General features: G+C 38.3%; 1 protein-coding gene and 1 long non-coding RNA gene across 2 annotated transcripts in view; both read left to right on the forward strand.

Moving 5' to 3' along the window:
- Positions 1 to 16,320, forward strand: part of LOC109306330 — a 17,753-nt gene extending 1,433 nt beyond the window's left edge. Inside the window, exons 2-3 of the long non-coding RNA XR_002099944.1 lie at positions 640 to 642; positions 16,226 to 16,320. This is a non-coding gene — a long non-coding RNA (uncharacterized LOC109306330). The remainder of the gene's footprint in view (positions 1 to 639; positions 643 to 16,225) is intronic.
- Positions 1 to 22,500, forward strand: part of FAM155A (family with sequence similarity 155 member A) — an 805,264-nt gene that overhangs the window by 491,901 nt on the left and 290,863 nt on the right. The window lies entirely within an intron of this gene.

The raw sequence follows: 22,500 nt of genomic DNA on the forward strand, positions 1-22,500 counted from the left end.
CAGTTATATGAGTATAAAGTCATATAGTGCTATATCTTATTCCCCATCCCAGATGAGGTTGCCCTTGTCTAAAGCAACTTTATTTACAAATAATTGCATCCATGGTACCATATGAATTATACTGACATGTATACCAGTATAATATTATCTATAACCAGATACAGTTTGTGTGTATTTAAGCCACTTGTTACATTTAAAATATATAAATGCATTGTGTTTTGTTGGTAAATTTATTTTTAAACAAGTATTAAATAAATGCACAGTAACCAGTACGCAGTAGAATCTTGTGTATGTGCAGCCCTTTCCTTGGAAATGTTTTGAGCTTCTTTTTCACTAGGCTGAGAGAGGAAGACAAATGTGTCCCATATGTAAATTATGAGAGTATTTTGCCTAGGCACTTGATCAATGTTTTATTTAGGCAGTAAGTTTTTGGTTCTGAGTAGTAGAATCTCCAAATTGAGTTACCTGTATGTTGTTATAATTTTCTTCTCGTGTTTGTTTGGTAGGTAGAGTTTAAAACTAAGTAGACTGCATTTGGGGTAAACAGAAGGAAATAACCTTTCTGATTTTTTGAGGGCCAAACTAAGGCATCATCGATACTTTTTTCATTGATACTTTTTTTTTTTATTCAGCAAATAGAAAGTGAGTGTTTTTTAGTGAGCTTAAATTTTAAAACAGCTACCAAGAGGAACAAACTATGAAGATGAAAAGAGAGAAAACAAAGGGAAAGGCAGGCTAACAATGAAATCAATGGGAAAATAAACTCTGACCTTGATTTCTTTCCCCATCTCTTCTATTGGTACTTGCCTATACACAGTTCCTTTTCTTGCTGAATAGGCAACCTAGCTACTTAGTTAATGTTAATGAGTTTCAATTCCAGTTCAGATGGTGCCTCTAGTCCAGTTTTTTTTTGGGGGGGGTAATATTTTGGCACTGGCACCTTGCAGCCTGAGGCTTTTCTGCTGTGGCTTAGACTGCAGCCGTTCCAAACACTGTATATGAGAGCAGCTGACTCCAGTGCAAACTGCAGCGGAGTTTGTTTCATCACACTAATAGCATGTGTAGATGTGCCTTTGAGTTTTCCTTTTACCTAGAGGCAACTATTTTTTAAAATAGTCCACTTCCTATGTCTAGAATGTCAGTGTTCCTTATATAGCAGCAATTCCTCTCCCACTTAGAAAACCAGTAAATGAAATGTAGTCTTCAGTGCACAGTGGGTTTTGAAGTATTATGTTCATTACTAACCGTCTAAGTTGCTTCATGATGTATTTAAAAAAGCCATTTACACTCCCTGATTCTTAAATGGTAACAATTTGCATCACAGAACTAGGGGTGTTACCTTTTTAATACACAATATTTGTGGCAATGTGAAATGAGTAGTGCTTGGAGCACTACTGGAGTCTATTGATATCAAACTGTCCCACATTAAATAGATGTAAGAAAAGCTCTTCTGAAGACCTAGTGCAATGAGATACTAATGTTTACTTTATATAAAAATATTGTTTCTCCCATTTTCATATGCCTCTGAAATAAACAATAGAAATCTTTGTATTGATTTCAGACAGAAAGTAGAGCCGGGTGGCACCTTAGGGCACCTATACACATGCCAGATGTCTACTCCAGCATGTGCTAATTAGCATGCATCAGAGCAGACTCTATTAATCGAGTCTGCTGGAACATGCTAACTAGCACACTCCAGCATCTTCCACATCATATTTATTCAGTGTTCCCATGCTTCAAAATGCAAAGTTTGCCCAATGAGTTTTAGTTAAAGTACCCTCACCACCAATTTGAAGTGCAGGATGCTGAATTCATGAGACACTGTGGGCACTTTAATTAAAGCTGCTCTCAGAGTTGCTCTAATTAAAGTGTTCCCCCCACCCCTCCACCCTGTAACACATGTCTAGACACCCTTAAAAACTAAGGCTGCACATGGGTTCATTTCAATAGCCTAAAAAATGAACTGCACAGACATTGCTCCAGCCTCATTACTAGACAGCTTCCACGACAAACTTTCCAGGCAGAGGGCACTAGAAGGCTGCTCCCTGGGCCACCTTTGGAGTCCTGCTTCTGGCCGCCAGATGTTTGAATTGCTGTCCTGTTCAGCTGGGTCATGGGGGTGGCAATGGAGCCAGCAAAGCCTCCTGCCTCTTCCTGAACCTGGGGACTGCCCTGTTGGACGGAGAGGCAGGGAATGGTGACTGCTGCTCTCCTTACCTCCCAGTATACAGAAACCCCTGATGCTTTCTCAACACTGGGGTAAGCCTGCTTGGTCTTAGAAGCCTTTTGCCCAGCTCCACGCCTCCTGGTCCCTAGGCAGAAAGTGTATTCAGTCTCCTGGAAAAAAATTCCCTGCAATTTCACTCTAGTTGTTGATGATGAGTTATTCTTCTCCTGGATCAACCATTTGCTCCAGCAGAAAAAAAGCCTAAACAGCTGTACATTTTTGGTTTCTCAGGAAAATGGCAGTTCTCTTGGTAGAAAATGAATTCCTCTACCTGAAGATAATTGATTCAGAGATGCATGAGTTTTCAAAGAGAACTTCCTATTTTGTCAGATGCTTAGTGCCCTTTACATCAGGCTTATTATTTTCATGTATATTTGAATGTATATTTTCTTGTTTCCTTCTCCTAATTACAGGCATTGGCTAGGGATAGGAATTACACACAAACCAGTCTCAATGATTGAAAAATGGTTCAGATCTGTAACACAACACATGTCCAGTGTGCATAAAGTGCTTTCAAAATGGCCACACCTGGTCCAAGATAAACCTGGATGGGTATAGTATCAGACTTAACTGATTTAGGTTAAATCTGTTCATTGAACTCCTGTCCCGGATCCCCTCCAGACTCAAGTTAACTCATTGTCCCCTATCATCCCAGGATGGTTTGCACCTCCCCCACAAACCCACCTTGCAGGGTGGGCAGGCTAACCTCAGCCCAAGCTGTCTGCTCCAGCTGAGCAGGGAGGCATGCGCTAGCACCCCTTGGCTTATGGCATAAGCCATTGCAGGCTTGTGGCTGCATTTCCAGAATTAAATGTGGATAGCTGTTTACTTGTTTCTCAGTTCAATCTACACAGCTTAGACTACCCTGCAAAGATTGAATTGACACAGCTTCAAGCTTTTTGACTGTCTGTACTTAGCCATTATCAACATGTTGGGCTATTTATGAAATAACAAGGGAATTGGCATCCACATATGTACTCTTATTCAGTAGTTTTTTGAAGAAGAAATCTTAATGGTGTTAATCTGTGTTGTATATAATGATAGGTTGAAGAAATACATTTGGTTCATCCAAATGCCTTTTCAAGAATCTCCATTCAGTATTTTTCCAGTGATATTTATTCCATCATCATTTCTTTATCAGTTTTTTGGGGCTTATCATACTATCAGCTTCAACTAAGAAATAAAAATGGTAATGAAGGGGCCTCTAGCCTCATTAAATTGCGCACCAACTGCATGCAAGTAAAATTACAAGGTATGAAATGCTTGGATTTACAAAGTTTTACAATTAAATGATGCATTAGTGTAATAAAAAATAACACTGGAGAAGAAAAGTATTATGTTGTTATGGCAACTGAATATTTAGACTGAAATTTATGTAACCAGAACATGAAGGATTATCTTAAGCAAATATAATAAATATATTTGGAAACATTATATACTGTCACCAGATACTCTTTTGCAATCATTTGTTTCTTGAAGACTTTTCTAATGTTTTGAATTCCCAGTGTCCTTTTCATTAATCTGGTCTAGTACAGTTTTATTGTATCTTTTTGGTATTTGATCAAAAAGACGTTCTGACTTATGCTCCAACAGCTCATGTTCCGCAGGAGCTGTTTTTAGATTTAATTATTTCTGTACTAAAATTTATAGTGTTTTTTCCAACTACATTCTTATTTCTACTACTACTTTTAAATCCATGCTCCTTATTTCTCAGTGGTTTATAGACATACCAACTGTACAATTTTAATTCATTCAACCACACTGTGGTATCTCTGCTCAGCTTGGGTCCATCTACACATGCACTTAGGTTACTGCACAGTAATTTAGATTACTGTGGAGTAACTGAAAATTACTGCACAGTACAGACACACATCTACACGTGTGTGCCTACACTGTGCAGTAACTATGGTGTGCAGTAACTATGGTGACTTATGCCAAGTTGGGCATAAATTTTCTACCTGTATGATGCCTTACTGTGCAGTAACCCTGTTTGTATTAAACTGACTTGGGACTATCTTTGTCCCAAGTCAGCCCACAGACAGTGTTACTGTGCTGTAATGCCTGCATTTGTAGATGCTGGTGTAAAAGCCACTTACTGCACAGTAAATTACTGCACAGTAAATGCACGTGTAGGCATGCCCACTGACAGTAGTTTTCAAACTTTTTTGGCCTGATAGCCCTTTGCCTGCAACATATAGCTGTTCATACCCCGACATCTGACACATTTCTGTATGTTCATTCCTTAGGAAGAGTGATGATACTGACCTCAATGGATGGTAATACCATTAACATACATTAACCAGTCAATCAGAGGCTCCACTGCCATTATTAACATGTAGGCATGTAGCCCTTGGCAAAGTGCCATGTGTTCCTCCTGGGGGTATGTATACCCCAGTTTGAAAACCATTGCCTTACAACATGAATGATCTCAGTAAAGTGAATGGACTATGATAATTAAATGAACTCAATGATGAAGACAATAGTACTGAGCCTTGTTCAAAGAATTATCATGTAAACTCTACCTTCTGATAGTTCATTCTTGAAATTAATTTAGGCTAGAATCCTACATTGTACAGAACTCCTTCAGCAAGCCAATGAATACCTTTTTCTCACACATTTCAGTGGAGTCTAACTAGTGTTGAATATGCCCAGCATTTTGCAGGATCTGCTCTTTGTCATTATCTTAACTAAATTTATAGTTTAATCCAGACAAAATGCATGTTTTTTTCCTTCTTTAGGTTTCAAGTATTGATTTTATTTAGTGGTTTGTTGTTCTTGTTTTTGTTTCTTAAGGGTGGGAGGTTGGTTACTTGGCATATGCTATCTGTAATCTCAAAATTCAATTGCCTAAAATACATAAATATAAAATAATTTCAGTAGTCATTGAGTCACAAGAAAATTACAAGTCTAAGTGATTTAACAACTTTCTAAGAGAAATAGATGAGAGTTAATTCTTTGTCATTTCAATTTATATTTTTAGAGATATCATTTTTTAAACTGAAAATGTTCCAAAAAAATCTGGCCCCTGATGCACATCACTCTGCGCTACTGTTTTTCCAGGAAGGTTATTTTTGTCAGTTTCTCATTTTCAGCTTCAGTGGTGTTCCCATTTCTCTATTAACTAACTTTTCCCCAGGTTTCAAAACAAACAAACAAACAAAAAGTAGGAAAAAAACACTTGCAACAGAAACTAGGTATAGTTTGTAATGCACATCAGATTTTCCTTTGGGGAAAAATACTCTTAATCACAATAATCCCTGCCTCCACCCCCTCCTTCTTTTGTCCCTTCCCCCACCAATCTTTCCCTTCAATAACAGCAGCAAATGCACTATATACTCTGTTGCCTCTGGATTTAGGATCCAGATACCTTGTGGTTGATCTGAGGGAGACCAACCGTTAGACCAACCATGACCTTTCCATTCAATAATAGGCAAATTTATTGATACACAGTGATAACAGAAAAGAAACAATACAAACAATTAAGCAGTTCTATATATCTACCAAATCCTAGGGCTGTCATCAGAGTCAAAGAACATCTGGCCAGGATGCCACTCTCAGGCTGTCTCTTAGGTGTATATACTCCCTTTGTTCCCAGGCTGTTTTTGTAGACTATGTGTCCTTGTTATGTTAGACAACCTGTCTGCCTTGAAGGCTGTGATCTTGTGTTATGCAGGGGTGGGCAATTATTTTGGGCGGAGGGCTGCTTACTGAGTTTTGGCAAGTCATCGAGGTCTGTATGACAGGCAGCCAAGGGCTGACAAATATTAATTTTCTAAATTTTTTAGTGGCCTCATGGGCTCGATAGAATGGCCTGGTGGGCCGCATTTTGCCCACCACAGTATATGGCATGCCCCCTCAGTTCTTAGGCTATGTGTGTCTGCTGTCTGCTTCCAAGGCTGTCTGCTTCCAAGACTGGGAGAAACTGTGTGTGTGAGACCCAAATTTCTTAGAAATCAATTAACCCCAGCTGTCTATCTTAAACAATTCTAATACATATATATATACCTATAAGCCAATTCCCAAAAAACAAACCTTTTAAATACAGTTTTTAAGCCTTCATACCCTATCTTGGATCTGTGGATCTGCCATTTGGACTAGTATATATAGATACATGCTTCAAAATCCAAACAAAAGGACAACCTATGCTGAACCAATAGCTAGGACCATAGCTGGAGTAAAGTGGTTGTGTTAATTTGAGATACAGGTTAGAATGTCTAACCACAGAATTTTTCTAGCAGTTATTATATTTGAAAGTACATTGATTAACTTCCTAAGAGGAACAATAGTTCTTTAAGGCATATTTGTGTTTATATGAAGATACACAACAATTTGTAAGATTGTTCCACAACAGATTATTATCGATAGTATTTCACACATTTATATCACAGATTGGAACCAGCAGGAAGGTTATTTACAATAATAAAATATTAAGAGTATCAAAATATTTTGCATCTGGAAATATAGGACTCTCACACTGACTTTTAGCTAGCAGGAAACTCATTTAATTTCCATTCAATAAAATATACTGGCCTTTACTTCCTATGCATTATAGTAGGTGGCATACACTTAAAGTGAGATATATCATCTTTTGGGATGTAGTAAATTGCTCCATCATGCACGCTTTGCTCGTGACCAAATTTTGCTTGTTTTATTTACATGAGTAATACCAGAAACAGCATTGTTTGTTTTCATGACTGAGGCGATTGGGATTTGATATTTTTTTACTCAAACAGTGGGCTTTTGTCTTTGTAAGGTTCTTGGGCTATGTTAATATGCAGTTAACATATGGTTTACCATAATCCAGATATATATGAATAAAGCATATGTGTAGGTCTTGTTTCACCAGCTTACAAATAACAACCTTATCTAAGGAAATTCTTCTTAAAATCTTCAGATACTGAGGAGGTAAACACGTCCTAAATATTTTAAAATTCATCCAGTGTAATATGATTCTGGATTATTCTGTGTTATATAAATATATATATAATCTATTTTGAATCCTACTAAATTCTGTGCTCCAGTAGCGTCTTGTCACAATGAGTTTTGCATCTTTAATTAGTATTGGCATCATTCTAATAGATCCTTAATTTAATTTAGGAATCTCTTAAATGCAATTGCTTTCCATACTAAATGATATCCTGAACATCTAAGAATGTTAATAATTATTAACTATTTTAACTGTGATTGAGACAATGGTTTACGCGTGCAGGGTGATTTGTCCTACAATTAATCAGTCCCTGCCTTGAGTAACTAACAATTTAAAATGCATGAGTGATGACAATATAACATGGAACATTACTGAATATGTATAGAACTTTTCATTTTAATTAGCACTGAGTTTTTCTTTACAATTAGTCTTTGGCTTCTAATTTACTCCAATCCTCAAAGAAATTCTTGCAAACCATGTATTAAGTAATTTATATAATTAATAATGCATTTCTCATGTAAAAACTCCGATTATAAACAATGTTAGGCTATACATTTTCAAGGAAAGTTTGAGCAATCAAATCAATAACACTTGAATTACATTGAATTAGGCAACTAAAAAGTATTGGTTAGGCAAAATAATTTTCTGGACAAAAACAGGTTAGGTTTATTTTTTGAGAAACCATGTGAAATGAAAATGAAAGATTAATTTAAAACAAATTTGCAATACTTGTCTGAGGGTGGTTACTATTTCCAGGAAATCAAAATTAACTCTATATTTTTAATATTTTATAATTTGGCTAGATTAGGGCTAAATGAAGGTGTTCAATTATCATGCCTTTCTTCTCCCAGGAGAAAAAAACACCTGTCACTGAAGGAGCAGGAGAGGACTTTGCAGGTGTTCCAAGGGCCTGGCAGGTGCTGTATAGATATCCTGCTCTGCTGAGTGCATAAATCCCAGTTTGCTTTTCAGACTCCTGGCTGTTGAAGAATGCCAAGAGCAACCAAAACCATAGGACAAAGCTGATTGGCTGGCCACCACAGGGGACCATGACCCCTGGATAACTCCTGGTCACAAGCCCTCTCCCCACACTGAGAGAGTAGAGCCCTACCAAGCATGTCAATTTCCATTCCAGTAGCCCACAATTCTACACCCTTCTCTCCAGACAGTGGACAGTTCCTACTCCAGCAGCTTCTTTTCCTCCTGTATTTCAGGATCATTGGGCATTCTCTGATTGAGCTCACGTGCCAGAAGCTCATGCTGGCACATAGTCTCCTGCAAATGCCTCTAGGGCCCATGGCTGCAATTTCATCTGAAATCATTTACAGGTGCTTCTGCCCACCCAGCCTCATGGATCTGGCTGACAACTTCCATGTATCTGAGAAAGAAAAGCCCCTACAGGATGCTCTACAGTCCAGGATGCTCTGGGAGCACATCTACTGATGCTACAGGTCTCACAAGATGAGTGCTGACTGATGGGAGTGTATCATCCTGGGCAGCAGAACTTCCACGTGAACTGGGCTACTTTCATGGACATCATTACCAAGTTGACTTCATACATCAAGTGACAGGGCATTGACATAAAGCCACCCTTGGTTCATCATTACCACCTTATCACCATCTGGAAGCTGGTAATCTCCAACAGCTTCTGCTCCACTGCCAACCAGTTCAGTATGGCAAAGGCCATAGCTGTGGCTAGAGATATAATTCAATATTAAAGATAAGGCTGGAAAGTTACCTCAGTAGGTTACTCCTGAGAACATGATTACCATCTAAAGACAGGTCAGGCAACTTGAGCCCTCCCCTTCCCCAGCCCTGGACACAGACCTGCCTGCTGCAACCCAAAGATACCATGTACACTTGTAATACTTGACAGAGAATAAGAGACCTGCCCCCCTGCATCCTTCTCCTTGTTCCCAAGCTGCACAGAGCTTGGACAGAACTGTGCTGCTATTGCCATACTGTGACACACCAGAGGGAGTTGGGACATTAGAGTGGACACGGAGGCATAGGGACAGGGATGGGAGGAGGGCAAATGTATTTTCAGTGAAAGAACTGGGATTGCATATGGTTTGGGGAGTTTGAGAAATGAGTTTCTGATCTGAGTATTAGAACCGCTTGCCATCCATGGACTTTCCACAGACTTGTTAGCGCTTCGCACAAGCCACTCTGTGACTCCAAGCTCTGACCTACTCTTACCCTAGCAGTAGCCAGATGGGAATATTTGTCTTCCGTGGGTCTCTTCCCTTCCTTACAGTACCTGTGTTTTGGGGAATGGGCAAGTGTTTCAGTTTTCTGCACTAACATGCCAGTGCTTCCTATGTCTAGTTTGCCTGGGTCCATGAGACCTTAGAGGAAGAAGGATCATGTTTTCTGTAGCCTTGGAGAGGGAGGCAGGAGAGAGGAGGAGGGGAAATTCCACTACTGGTGAAGGATTAGTTCTTTCCTCCTGGCGATATGAGATTGCTTTGAGGTTCCTTGAAATGCATGTGATTACACATGAGTTATTGCCCCTCAATGACCAATGAAGTCTCAAATGGCACAACTGAGTGAATGCACAGGCATTATCGCTGGGGCCCTAGTGCTCTGTTCATTCACAGGTGAAGTTTAATACCACCCCCAAGAGCTAGCTGTGCTCTGGAACACTCTTTTAGGGAGGAAGGAGGTCAGATGGGCAGGAGAGGCTATGAACTGCCATGAGCCAGCACCTCACCATTTGGGACAGATGGGAGGGAAGCAGCCTGTAGCTGTCACCTCACACTTTAGGGCAGTGGGATACAGGTTATCTGTGCACACCACCTTCCTTGCTTTTCTGCCTCTGAGTCATAGCTTGGCATAACCCTGTCTGGGTGTGAAGGGGGACTACAAGGGTTCCTCTTTACCCATGTGCCCAGCATGACCATGCAGTAGAGTGTGGACCCCTACTAGTGCATGTCAGGGGCTGTTTCAGATGTGTTGTCTCCCTGAGTCCTGGGAACAGGAAGAGTGGAGGCTGGTCTCTGAGTTAGTGGTAAGGCCTGTGAGTGACTTTTAAAGAAAGGGCATAGAGAAAACTCAGTCCAGAGATGGGAAAGGAGGTTTCCAGGTGCATGGCATCACCATGATTCACTGAAGTTCAGTTTACTGAGGAAACAGGTAGTCTTTCCTGGGCCACCTCTGACATGGATGGCATGGCATCAGGGTCCACATACTGCATTTGACCATAGTCTAGTGGGAGCTGTTCTTTATGTCCTGTACCTCAGTGCACAGGACTTAGCTCAAGAACAGATAAAGAGATGGCACTTCTAGTTACAGCTCCACCTCCAGATCCAGATGGGGCTTGGAAATCTGGGCCCTCTTGCCTCTTCTGCTCGTAGAGGCCTGTCCCAGCTTTTTACTTGGCCTCTTTTTAATGTTAAAGGTGTCCTTGTACTCACAGCTTGGTCTTGGCCAAGGATGTAAGAATTAGCGTGCCTGATGCCTCCAGAGTGTTGTTTGTTATCAGGAAATTTTTTGTAGCAAGTATTCATCCTTCTTGTTCTAATGACTTTTGTGGAGGTCCTCGTGATTCTTCTTATCCACCCAGGAGGCAAGAGGGTCCCTACCTCTGCCTGGTTCCAGTTACTGGATTGGCTGCACACAGCAGAAGAGGAAGGACTTGGCTCTGCCATGCTGTATGGGTTCATGATCAGGGTCTGGATCTGGTCTGGTGGGCCTGAATCTGGTCATGTCTGGGCATGGTCTGGTTGGCATCAGGAATGGTTGTGGTTGGCTTGGTTCAGGTGAGGGCCAGGTTCTGGTCAAGTGTAGGTTTCTCCTATCTGATTTGTGTGATGTGACTTTCTGGTTTGGTTGGATTTTCCTGCCTGTTCTGGGCACACAGCTGCCTCAGCACCCTGTGACTATCTCCATCTGTTCTGTAGGTCCCATGCCTGATTAGGGAGGTTTGACAGGCACACACATGGCTTAGGATCATATGTTTGTCCACAGCTGGGGAAAACAGTGAAGGGTATGGGCTTTTCTGGCCATGAAGCTATCAAGAGAGTAGTTTGCTCCTCGCTTAAATGGAGCAGTAGAATCCAGCCTTAGTTCCTGGAACTGTTGGTGAGGCCATGCTGGAATGCTGGGGGATAATGTGGCTTCTCTTTGAAGGGTAAGTGTTCAGGTGTTCATTCTTCCAGAAGCAACTCTCCCAGGAGCAACCTCTACCAGGTTGCAGATGGGTTACTTTTCTCCTGGAACCCCCATTGTTGCTGCAGGAAAAATCAAGTTAACATTTGTATCCTTGCAGTTTCTACTGGGAGAGCAATGATTCTCCCAGTAGAAACATAACATCTGTATATGGCCTAGCATACCTAATCAGTATGTTAACCTGATACTGATTTATCAGTTTTAAACTTAAGGATAAGACATGTATTTCTGAAACCAATAGGGTTAGTCATATGGGATGAATGAATGATGATTTTCTTATTGAAATTCAATCCCAAGTAATTCTTCTTCTCAGTGCTTACTAATGTGCTTTTCTTTTAAAAGTATATGAGACCCAGCAGTTTTTACTATATCATAGTAATTTCAATACACTTCTCAGCACAGCATATGACATGAGTATCCTTAAGAAAAGGTTCAGACAATACTTAGCTTTCGTATAATTAATTTATAGAAATAGGGGGGACAGTCTGTGTAGGGATAATCTGTACTGTCAGACTGGTTATTTCAGGCTTGTACCTAGTCTTATTAAATCAAATGCAAATATTGTTACTGCCTGGGATCAGGAACAGGTTTTTACTACATGCACATTCAACATTGAAAAGCATTCAGACTGAAACCAGTCCTGTTTCCTAAATGAAATCAGAGGCAAAATTTCTAGCGATTTATTTAGTAAAACTACAGGCCTTATATAAAGCATTAAGACTGTGACCAATATTGTGATATCTTTCACTAATTCTCAGTTGTATTTTTGTTTTGTGGAGAAATTCAAATACTGTACTGCCACCATATAACATTTGCTACACAATTAGCTGTAGAAAGGAATGAGTTTGAGCATTAACTTAGTTCCATCACTTTTTTTTTAAATAGGACCTTATTTGCCCTTTGATCATGATTTTTGTTTTACTAGTAGACCTTGAATACTGTATTTTATGATATAGCATAGTTTCCTGTCGTAATCTATTTTATTTGTCCCTTCATCTCCCCAGGGGAAAAAACTCATTCTTATATATTTCCCTTTTTTGCTTTTGAAAGAAAGAGATTGAAAATGGATTGCAGAGGTTAAGAACCTATCATTGAAGTTATATATTAATCCACCATACTCAGACAAACCATGCTTATCACTGATGTTACATTTTCTACTAGCATTCTGCAGATTGGCAAAATGTATTAAAGTTGATCTAATCTAAAAAAATATTTCAAGTTGGGATGAGCTTAGGGATTTAATATCAAACTGCTTTTCTAAGTTGATTTTTAGTGCAATAGATTCAACTTTTCTTTGGCAATGTTTGGGCACCTTACTTCAAGGAGGTCATTAATTGGAACACTGCAACATACACCAAGGGAGTAGAAATCACCACAAAATTATGAACAAGAGACTACTGCTAACCACAAGTGTACAGCATTAACAGAGAGAGAGAGAATGAAAAAAATTACTTCTCTGACAATCTGATGAAGTGAAAAACCTCAGCTAACTTTAGTTTCTTATACTAAAACTGACTTGACACAAAGTATGTGAGGGACAGATATTTTGGATGTGTCTCCTTTTTGAGGTTGAAAACACATTTTCAATCTGAAATTGGAACACAAATTGATTAAGCTTCTTTTGTTTGGCACTTGTATGCAATTTATGAAACTATAACTTAATAGTTTGTATTTACATAGTATGTTTTATCTAGAGATATGAAGAGGCTTGCATCTAGAGATATGAGGGCTTTCAATGTAATTTCATAAAGAAGTCAGTACATCTGAAAGGCTGTGGGTTTTTTGTTTTGTTTTTAAAAGAATGCATCTCTGCTTAGTTTTATTTTCTTTGCTAAGAGAGTACTTATTATTTAGTTTTTCCAGAGTAAAATGAATTTAAAGTTGTCTTCTGTTTGAGCTATAAAATAATTAATTTTATTGCTGGAGAATATAGTACTGTTCCATATATTTCCACCAATCCTATTGCTTTTGCTTTCAAGATTATGAGTTTCTGTAAGGCAGAGCTGAAATTTGTTGTCAGCCTTAAAGACTGTATAGTCTATGAAATGCTTAATACCTGACAACAAAACATTATATTTAACAAGCATATACGTATCATTATTTTCTGTACTAGAAAATAAATATATCTATGTATCTGTGCCCATAGAAGGTGCCTGAGTTCTCAGCACATAACCTGCTGACATCTTGAAAGTGAAAATTAAGCAAGAGCCCCTTTGGAAAGAGAGATAATATAAATAATAATAAATATAAGCAATAAAATTAACAGGCCAAAAAGTTCAAAGAAAATAATCTTTTGGAACTGAAGACTGAGTTCTGCACTTAGAGATTTGTAGAAAACTGGTTCTGTTTGTCAAACAGCAGGCTACAAGATATGAGAGCCTGTATCACACTGCATCATACTGATTTCAATACACTTCCAAGGACAGTATATGGATATGAGTATCCTTTAGAAAAGGCTCAGATAATATTAAGATTGTCTCGAATTAACTTATAGACTAGGGGGACTATGAAGCTATAATAAACTCTGTGGTATCAGACCGGTTAGTTAATTAGTAGTATTTTGATAAAGTTTCTTCAGAACATTGGACACCTATACAAATGCAATGTGTATAGGCTGCTCCAACACGCTGTAATTATAGCCCGTTGGAGCAGACTCAATTAATTGATTCTGCTGGAGCTTAGTAATTACCTTGCTCTAGTAGACTCCAGCATCATGTGTATCATCATCCCCATGCTGAAAAATAGTAGCAGGGGCACTTTAAGTGAAGCTCATTCAATGTTATTTTTCAGCATGTGGGTGCTGATACACATGATGCTTCAAGCACTTCAATTAACAAGTACTAAATAAATACATAGTAACAGCTGCACAGTAGCATCTTGTGTAGACTCTACAGTAAGCAACCATTCTCAGAACACGTTTATAAATGCCCATTGTCTGATTTGCTGCCAGGTCCCCTAATTGAGTCCTTGGCAGTTGACCCAAGCATCCGAAGCTCACATGTATAAGATGGCCCACTTTGTACCACCATTCTCGTTCAAGAAAAAATAGAAATGTTTTGTTTGTGTTTTAAACCCACAAAGGACTGACATAAATTACTTGCTTAAGGGAGGTGAAATACAATTCTATTAATACCTTTTGCAGCATCCAGGAATGGTCACTTACTACGGAGTGTTCACAGACACTACTCTGCAGTTGTTACTTCACATTTATTTTGTACCTGTATTAGCAAGTACTAAATAAATGCACTATATAACCAGTAGCAGTAGCACCGGTGAATGTCGTTTAGGTGACACTAGTGCACAGTAGCATGTTAATACTGTCCATACCATGACACACTACTGCACAGTATTGTTTTGGTTACTGTGCAGTCAGCATCTTGTATAGATGCTCCCACAGTTGTTTAAAAATATTCTTTAGAAATTAATTCAATGTGTTTGAAAGAAACATTTTATGGTTACTAGAACCCAGAATTTCCCTTTTGCTAGAAATGATTAATTTTTCTGTTCTGAATCAGAGAGAAAAAAACTAATTTTTATTCCAGAGAAATTAAAGTAATGTTTATGATAAGGTTGCAATCATTTAATATTGAGAGAGTCAGAATGGTTTGTTTTGATTGTTCTGGGTTTGTTATGTATGTTCTTGCTGTAAAAAATGGGATTTATAATCATTTAAAAGAATATAACCTGGAGATGATTAGACAATGATTATTGGTAACTGGTATTAAAACTGCTATTTTAACTGGAAACTGGTTTGATTATTGGCTCTGTATCATAATGGCTAAAATAAAGTAAAAATTAAATTCTAAAATTATGGAATAGATTAAATATTAATATAAACAAAATCATGTCAACAAAATTGAAAAGTGATTTCTGATGTATGGGAAGGAACCTCATCCACCCTGCCAACCTGGCTGCTCAGAGACCAGTCCATCATAGGTCTGTGTAGCTGGGGAGACTGCCCTCACTTTCCTGGGATTTGGGCAGTTAGCTAGGAAGCATGCCTGCCAGATCAGGGAAGGTTATTAACCCGCCACCTGACAGCCACATAACTCACATTCCTGCCAGCCAGATAGCCAGCAAACCATACTACTGGGGACCCAGGGAACTAGACAGTTGATGAGGCAGCAGGCAAAGTGGCAAAAAGGCATGTTGGGCAGTCAGCCAGGTAGGCCCCCTGCTAGCCTGCCTGCCCGGTTTACGTTGAACATTTTGTGGAATTGACATGGTCCTGTGGGATATTTTAATTCTATTGTCTCAGCATTTTCAGGTGGGGAAGGTTTCCTTGAACAAAAATTGCCTGAAAAAAAGTTTATTTTCAAATTATACTCCCATTGTATTGTGCTCAAAATTATGTCACTGGAGCAGGGAAGTACTGTATTTGTGGCTAGGTGATTACAGATTGACATTGCTTACTCTGGGTCCTTTGGAACCCAGAATTATTATACAGCATTACTTATTAGCACTCAGTAGCAAAATTAAATATGTATAGTCTCCGATAATAAATAACAATGCAGATAAGAATGTATTTGCCTCTATAAAGCGTGGCTTCCTGGAACTTTCATTATTTCTTTACTAATTAATTGTCACAGACTTACCTTCTAATAAGGCTATTGTGAATTATTACTGTGTCATGATTTAGGTCAGCCACAAGGATGTTATTACAAATTCTTTCAATGTTGAGTTTGCATCTTAAAATATTTCTTCTTTAGCTGAAGAGTTTCTTATCATGAAAGTAAGCCATTTACTTTCTGCAATAGCCATTTTTACCTCCCAAGTATTTTTATTTTCTGCTTTGCAAATATTTTACCAAATACAAGGTGAGTTAAGTATAACTGAACGTATCTACATGTGTGCTTTAATGTGCAGTAGCCTATTTTACTGTGCATTAAAGTATCACATAGAAACTGTGGAATTACACTAATGCACCATAAAATAAGCTACTGTGCATTAAGCATTACTTTAAAAAGCTGCACTTTTGGTACTGCGTGTTAGGGCAGCCCAATGCTTACTTATTTAGTATGTCAGATTGGAGCTACTAAATTTAATGCACATTAGGAAAAGCACCTTAATGCACATGTAGACATGCCCACTGACAACTTCTTGTTCAATGTCTTAGGCACACTGAAGTGTCATACATCATTATTTTATTCTCATTGGTGTAAAAATAAAAGATTAAAAAGAAAAAAATCATGCTTTCGTAATGTTAAATTAAGTGAGATTTTTGGGGTTTTTTTAAATGAAGTGTAGATTCCTACTACTATTGCTTTTTTCTTTGGGTTAGAATTTTATTAAAATATTCTAAATATTGTAAATTTTTTTCACTTTAAAAATCCAAGGATTTTCATATTTTATTTTTTAAAACAAGAAAGAAATCAATTGCAAGGGGAGGGACCTTTGAATTTTGCTTGAAAATATGACTTTTTAGTGAAAAGGTATAGATTTCTAAAATGTTTATAGAGTAGAATGAGTATCAAAACAAATAAACATTTGATTTTTCACATTCATGTGAAAACTACTGATTTGTGGAAATTTGGCAAAACCAGAATATTGGTTTTGTTTTGCAAAGATTCACGAAACTTTACTAATCAGTTTTTCATAGTCCCACACTCAATGTATGTTGATTTGAGCTTTCAGCATAATACTTTTGATGACTGATGAAGCATAAAACTAAAGGCGTTTGCTTACTAGCCTGGACGTTTTTTAGTAGAGTTATGTCTAAACCTTCCAAGAAAATGCAGAGTTTATAATACAGATTATTTTTGTATTTGCTTGTAGAATGATCCCAAACCTACAGAGGAGTACTGTTGGCTTATTCTATTCCCGACCAACAGATGAAGGCTCCTCCCACATCCACAAATTGAGCAGCAGGGGTGCAGTGGCACTGCTGTTGCCAAACTTACTGGGGCCTGATCCTGGCATATGAGGGCAGTACAAGGCCCCAGGGCTGAATTCTAGAATGTAGGAGTGGCATCGGGCCCAGTCTGGTCCACAGACTGGCCTCACATTGTTCATCTGGCCAACAAGGCCAGAAGATTGAGCACCACTCAACAGGAGGAAAAAGGTTCCTCCTTTCCATGTAAATATCATTCCTCACAAAGCTTTTAGTTATTAGGTCAGGAGATAAGAGAAAGCAGAAAGTTAAAAATATGCTATTAGTTTCACTGTATTATAAAATGAGTACTTGGAAAGGCAGAAAAATATATAGTATACCAGTTACCATGAGAAGTAACAACATGAGTTTATAATATTAGAATTATGAATATAAATCCTATAATACAAAGGATCAAGTTAATCTAAGCACAAAAGCATGATTCGTCCTTATAGGAAACTCATGAAGCAAAATAATTGAAAGTTTATCGTCATTCATATATCCTTTTCCTGCCAGAAAAAAGGGGAGTTTTAAGCATACCTGTCTTCATAATCAATGTGGAAAGTATGGCCTTGGGGAAAGGATTGCTTAGCAAAATTTGACAGTCAATGAATTACATGAAAACTTCAGTGGTGGCCAGGAAGGCCATATATTTTAAGTCAGTTTGCTGTTTCTCTAATCTTTGGCCACCTTGTATCAAACCAGCACAATATCAGCCTAAAGTCTAGTCTAAATTATTAGAATACCAACGGTTTCAATGGGTTGATACAAGAAGTCTAAGGGAGCCTTGCTCCTGCCCTGAGAAAGTTGCATGGTAAGAGCTGCTACAGCACATTTATACTACTAGGGATTTCCCCAGTGCCAGAGCTTAGCACAGGTTTTGTAGCAAGTGTAGAGAAGAGTATGCTGTTAAGGGGAATTCAAGCTATTCTTTTTATAACCAATCTATTATCATCAGAGTCTGTATCTTTGATATGATAGAAATATTGAAATGAGCACTGTTGTATTTAACTTAAGTCCATACAACTTTTGATGTATTTCCACACTGTAACAGAATGGCTGCAAAAGGCCATAGATTCTTTTTAATCAATGAAAGGAGCAAAGGTACAACTAGGCTTGGAATCTATTGCACATCAAGAATAATAATATCCACTAGAAAGTCAGGCCTTTCTCCCTACCAAGGATAAGGAAAATAAAAGCTGCATTAGTTTGGGTGTATGTGGTCCATTCCAATCCCAAGGTATATTAACAAACCTTTGCCAACACTAAGACCCAACTGAACCAGGAGCCATGATTTCAATTTTATGAAGCCTTGACTCCAACTCCCTATACCCTAAGATATTCAATCCAGTTAACAGTGAGAGTAATTTAAGACTGCAACAATTTACCATGGGCTGTAGTAGGTTGTCTATAATTTAAGTCTTTATAAAAATAGCAAGTCTCAATTTAAGAGTCAGCCATAAATCATACATTTTATACAGAAATTACTTGGTGAAATTAAAAGACTTAGGATATAGGTAGATGTGAGGTGCTTTAAGTCCAAAACTACTATCCATACATACCCAACTTGGTAGATGACTAATCATGAAGGCATCAAAACTCATTAAGGAAGTGGAAGCATGTGATTTCCTTTTCATAATCCAGTCATCTAGGTGGCAGGTTTTTGTTGTCTAACGGTATTTTGGGCACTTGTATGCAGGTAGGCATTCTATTCTTGGATGTGTAACGACATGCATAAACAACTACTTAAATGTGTAACAAAGCATGACTCCTGGAAACAAAATGGAGGCATTTGGTGTAACCTGTGTTTTAACTCCAGGAGTTTCGTGGACAGGGCACTCACCTGGGAAGCTGAGGACTTAAGTTCTCAGCCCAGAGCAAGTTTGAAGCAACATCGCTCAAATATCCCAGCACAGAGCTCTAAACAGCAGGCTGCAGGTAAACCACTGAACAGCGAGCTGCAACTGAACCAACGCCCCTGGCATTTAATCATTGGGAAAAGTAGATAAAGAGAAGTTGAAGGGCAATGTTTTTGACACTTTGGGAGAAAAACTTTAGCTAAAATCCAGGTTACCCCCCTTCCAGGCCAACAGTTATCCTACTGATCCATACAGTCTCTGGCTTCGCCTCTTCCTCCTGTCTCTGCACACTTCCCTCTCATAACTGTTCAGGGAGGCAACTTCAGAAGCAGAACTAGAGAGGAGCCAGGCTTATGCTTAACCTGTAGCCCTGGTTGAAGGATATAGAAACTAACTGGAGAGGTGCCTAAGCCTAGGGCCTGATATGGTAGGCATTCTCAGAACACATCTGATGCATGTTGGTAAGCTAGGTCTCTCACAGAAGTTAACTATTGCCATTTCATTTTTAAAACAGAGTTAAAGGAGCACAATGAGGTAATGACCACCAGTGCTTAAAACACTCAAACAGGAAGTGGAAGATCTACATTCTAGGCTCTCTACAGCCTGAGGAGCTGGAAAATCACTTCTCCTACCTCCCAGGACATTGCCCTGACAACCAGACTGTATGCAAGTCTGGAAGTGTACCTTGCAGTGCTCCTGCTAAATTTGCTCCACTGCATAACAAAAACAAAAGAGCTATCCAAAAGCAAACCCAAAGTTGCATGACTCAACAGCCTAATGGTTAATGCACTCACCTAGAAGAGGGAAGTCTTAGATTCTATTCCCTGCTCCCTTAACTCTTTATGCATCTTACATTAAACAATAGATGAATTAAGTATGAAGGTAGAAAGTAGTATCCTTCCTTCTCAGTTCCCTCTGGGCTTCAGAATTTGTGATTCCGTGAACCTGCTCAACCTCTGCCTGCTGTGTCCTTTGCATTGGTGGATGTTTCACTGAAGTTGCTTGCTATTGCTATATCCCCAATGAACAATTTGCAGTGTAGGCTAGGAGCTGCAAATACTAGCCACCCACAAACACATGACTGTGATAGACAAAAGTTAGAAATAAACCAAATAAGCCCAATATTTGAAAGCAGTTTCCCCATTTAAATCAGTAGGAAGACAGTACTATATTCCTGATGCCTTGTGATGTTGTGTGAAGTTCTAAATCAGTAGCACTTGCAAATGCAAAGGATACAGCAAACGTTGCTGTTTTTCTTAAATCTGGAGAAAAACCAGAATGATCAAAATATTCTCTGGAGGTAGAGAAGAAAATCCATGTTTACTTTGTAGTCTAGGAGCAGACAGGAGGAAGAAACTAACTTTGTGGTTGGGCAATACAATTGATTTGTCTTTTCACTGAAGGGTTCACATATGTTTTCAATCAAAATAAAAAATTCCATTTTCTTGCTCAGTGTCCAGTGGTCGATTAGTCCAAAACACCAGCAAAAGTAAGGATAATAAAACCCATTTAGGTTGTCTAGATAATACAGAATAATTTATCTATTATAAATAACAAGCACAATATAGTTTTATCGGCACACTATTGTTTTCCTTTAGGTGCTACTTGGTTATCATCAGTTGTTTTCCTGAACAAATTAAATGGCATATATTGATTATCACCATGATTGCATTGCTTGTATATTGTGCCCACTTCTTATCACTAAGTCTCTTATTTATCTTCTAAGGCTAAATGTAATATATTTTGATTAGAAGTTGATTTTCATGGGAAACTCACAGCATATAAAAATAAACACACACGATTATTTGCAGGATTACCTTTTAAATTGTTTTGAGAGCAATGATATCTCTTACTGGGCCTGTCTACAAGAGACACTAAATGCGCAGTAGATTAATTCTACTAATGGTGTACTTAGGGTGCATTAATGCACATGTAGACATGCCCACTGAGCACCTGAGCATGTCTACATGTTCATTAATGCTTCTTAGTTACTACACATTTAGTTTAGTACTAAATAAAGTACTAACTAAATGCACAGTAACTGGAGTTACTGTGCAGTAGCACCGGTGCATGGTTATTTTGTGATGCCTACTGTACATTAGCCTAACAACACTGTGCAGTAGGCTATTAGCACAGTTTTTAATCACCACACTACTGTACAGTGTTATTAGGCTAATGCGCATTAAGCATCTTGTGTAGATGTGCCCACTGGGTCTCACTATGTGGGCTTGTCTACACATGTATTTATGTGCACCTAAACTTAATGCACCTTTGCTTAAGGTGTTTTAGGTGTGCATCTACATGTGAATGTGCTAATGCACATTAAGAAGCATTACATTTAGGCACAAATAGCTAAGTTGCATTAGCACACAGCAGATGCACTAATGCACATCAACATGGTGTCTATCAATTGACACACATTGTGTTAATGTGTGTTAGCATGCCTACACATTTGCTAATGCAACTTAGCTATTTGTGCATAAATTTAATACCTGCTTTATGCATTTTAAAGGTTCATTAAGGGTGTAAACGTGTAGACTACTTGCACAAAGAAGAAATAGTTAGAAGTCACTGAAAATCCTGACTGAGTTAAATGGGGCAATTGCTCTGAACTAGTTCATGAAGCTTATTTGTTTTATTCAAATTTTTGTTTATCATCTTTAGGGTTGGAGGGGTATAGCTGTGATGGTGTAGAAGAGAGAAGCATTTTTTGTGATATTTTTTATTGGGCCAACTGTATAGTTGAGAGAGCTGCTGGAGGAGGGAACCAAATATCTTCCTCCAGTCTAAATAGTCTAGACTAGAGAAAGAACACATGATCTCTTAAACTTGCCTAACAACTCTCCCAAATATACAGCTGGTCCAATAAAAGGTATAACAAAAAAATCTTGCCTCTTGTTATCATCTATATATGTTTGTCACCCCAGACTAGCCCCAAACTAACATTACAATTTCCTTTATCTAGGATAAATCAATAGGAAGTAACCTTTCATTTTCAAAATGTGAAGCTGGCCATGTAAAATCTGTGTGTGCATGTCCTTCCTCATGTTCCCACAGGCAAAACTTGCATGTCAACACAAACACAATTTGCAGTACCCAATCAGTCCTGCATGTCTAATTGTCTTGGTGGGTAACAACTGATATTTTAGAGTTATAATAAAAAAATTTACTTCCTTGAAGTTCCTTGCAGTGCTGTAATAAATATTCCACATATAAAGCAGACAAGTAAATATAAATTGGGTGCAAAATATATTTTATAAATGCAACTGCCTCATCTTCTATTATTTTTCATTGAAATTGGTTATATCAGAGTTCATTATAAAAGCAAAATATAATTAATACAACAGATTAAATTAATTTTACTGACACATTATTAGATATTGGTGAATTATATTGTATATAAAAATGGTTATACTTTATTATGAATTACTTAAAAGTTTGAAGTGTA

This window comes from Crocodylus porosus, unplaced genomic scaffold (genome assembly GCF_001723895.1).
Source record: "Crocodylus porosus isolate Cpor-Errol unplaced genomic scaffold, CroPor_comp1, whole genome shotgun sequence".
NCBI lineage: Eukaryota > Metazoa > Chordata > Crocodylia > Crocodylidae > Crocodylus > Crocodylus porosus.